Source organism: Falco cherrug, chromosome 6 (genome assembly GCF_023634085.1).
Source record: "Falco cherrug isolate bFalChe1 chromosome 6, bFalChe1.pri, whole genome shotgun sequence".
Lineage (NCBI taxonomy): Eukaryota > Metazoa > Chordata > Aves > Falconiformes > Falconidae > Falco > Falco cherrug.
The window spans coordinates 9,113,816-9,116,680 of record NC_073702.1 but is presented as its reverse complement, the minus strand read 5'-3'; positions in this window follow the sequence as shown (position 1 = coordinate 9,116,680).

The window sequence follows — 2,865 nt, the reverse complement described above, 5'->3', positions numbered from 1 at the left end:
ACCAGAAACCATTTATAGCAGCTTTGAAAGTGCTTACAGGAATTTTGCGGCACCAGTCAAAACACTTGTTAGTCTCTCCCTGTTACATACTAACTACTTTGTTGCTAATACCATGGTTCATCACAAAGGGAGCCATGTATCAAAGTACTCTACTTTGATCTCCATTTTCTATACAAAAGCTGTAATTATTTCATTCTGATTATAAATACAGAATTGGACCTTACAGAAGGCAATTGGTGGCAATTTGGCAAGGCAATCTGGCTATACCTAGCCAACTAACAGCTTTACAGTAAGTTCAGAGTTTCTGAATAAAACAAAAAGTATGCTTATTACAGAGAACAGCATTAGAAAATCCTTACCTTTACAAAAAAATAATGGCACTGAACATTCTGGTACATCTCCTAATCATCATGTACGCAGCAATTTAACCAGCAGTGAAAGCATTCAAGTTTTCCTACAAACAGAATAATAATAAAACCTTAAGCTAGGAAGAAGAGAGAGCTCTTGCCACTGAACTTGCTCACAGACGAGTCTCCTGTATCTTTTCATGCTTTGGTCCAAGTGTAAAAGTTTACTTATTAAATTTAAATTGACATAGTGGGCTAAAGTGTTGCTTTAAATCTGGTACCAGTCAGCTGCCCAACACTATTCCAGATACAATGGCAGAAGTGAAAATACTGGTCTAGCAAGGCAGCCAGGTCAAAAGCAATTTATTCAGAAGAGACAGACTCCTTCACATTTCATGTTATTTCGCCCTTTCTCATTTGATGACACCTAACCTTTACAGAATCCAGAGTGGCCACTCATTTCGCATGTATAATCTCCTTAGGGTTATATAAATTTTGTATAATTTCAGTAGAAATTTCATCAACATTTTGGCTGTTGAGACTTGCTCTCATGATGTATACCTTAGGATTGCAGAACTGCTTTGATTTAAAACCACATTCTCCCTTGAACTTTTAAGTGATCTTATTTTCCCCTTCTAAAACTACATTAAAAAAAATAATCACAAAACTGAACATACAAAAAACCAAAAAAAAAATTCTCCTATTCCACTAGAAATTTAATTCTTACATGTTTGTTATTTATTCTAATAAGGGATCTTTATTTGCTTGATATTCCTTTCCCCTTTCCCCCCCCCCATTTATCAACAGACTGAATAACTCTCAGACTTTCAAGAGTTGAGCATAATGTAGCAAAACAACTTAATCTTCACTGCTGTTTAGCATTAAGGATTAATTTACCATTAGTATTCCCCTTAAATGCCTGCGTCTCATCTGCATGGTTCTCCATTCAGAAAAAGCTGCCTTTGCCATCTGAAGAGACAAAATACCAAGTGTAACCTCGTGCTGGCGTATGCAATTAGCCCAAGGTCAGTCAAGGATAGGGAATCAGCAGGAAGTAACAACCCAGAGAAGTTACAGAAAGCTAAGGGAATGTGGACCTTTAACTACCCCAGTGACTTTTTTTGATGATTCATTGTCTTGTTTCTGAGGTACCTGCCTTATTTAAACTTACAAACAGTCCACCCTTCCCAATTGTTTGGTTTTTGGTTTGGTTGTGTTTGGGTTTTTTCAAATGTACCTTGAACTGCCCATCTGTTACATCCCATAAATGACAAATACCATTTTCGGGGATCTCTGCAAACCTCGTGTTCCAAGTGGGAAGCAGCCAGTCATTAAATACTGATGATGCAAGTTTCTTCATGGCTGAGATGCAGCACTGGCACTGTCAAGTGCCACTTCAATATGAAAATACTTACATACTTCCTGAAGGTGCTCTGCAGATCACCAGCTGTCCACCAAGACTAGCTACGTATGTCTGAATGCGCAACCATCTGAACTTTAAAAGGTGTTCTACAACTTGATACAGTGCTTTGAAAATTTCTCGGAAAACATGACACAGGAAAACCATCGGAAAGCATCACATGTACAAAGCACTTTTGAAAAAACAGAAATGTTAAGCGAATCAGCAGGACGGTGTGTTTCACTAAGCTTCACCCAAGCAGATTTTACGTTGTTAAATGCTTCTAACAGAATTCTGGCACTGAGCTGAATCTCCTAATCTGGTCAAGCCAACAGAAGAGTTTTGTGCCAAAATTACTAGTTTTGGGATACCGTGCGATTAGTGTAGGGACCGAACTTCTGCTCACCTTTTAGGCATTTAGTAAAAGGAGCTCTCTGAATATAAGCCTGTTCAGAGACATGTCAGTGTCTTGTGATGCTCACGCCCAAGTTAAATCTAAGTTAAAAGGGTCATCTCAAGAACTCCAACTGTCTATATGGGATTAGGGAACTAATCTCTCAGTTATCCACACAAAATGATAAGAGTACTCAAAATCCCAACTTACAGGAACGATAAACCCGTAGATTGACAAACGCTTAAAAATAGAGACGATCCTGTGAAAAAGTTCAGACTGTTAAGTTCTGCAAGACCATAGCGTCTAAATTAAACTTCCAACAAGGCCCATCAGAAAGCAAATCAGAAGTACTGTGCAGGAGGACTACCAAGTACATATCACTGAGTAACAACAGATTACAAGTTTTACTGTTTAACAATAGCAACAAGTTTTGTTACATCCCTCTGCCTTCCATCACCAAAAGCAGAGAATGAGTTTAAATTTTCTTCCAAAACTCGGCTCATGATGCAGAGAGAGAGAACAGCCGCCTCTTATTTGGCTGTAGCAAGCCTATCACGAGAGCACGAGTGGCATTTATGTCAATGCAGGTCTTAACTACTTTTCTAGTTAGCATATAGGGTTTTGGTAATCAATCTTCAATTTTTAAATATAGAGAGGCTTGGCTTCTTTTCTAATTTAAAAAGGCAACTAAGGATTTCTTCCCAAAGAATAAATAGAAGGCTAGG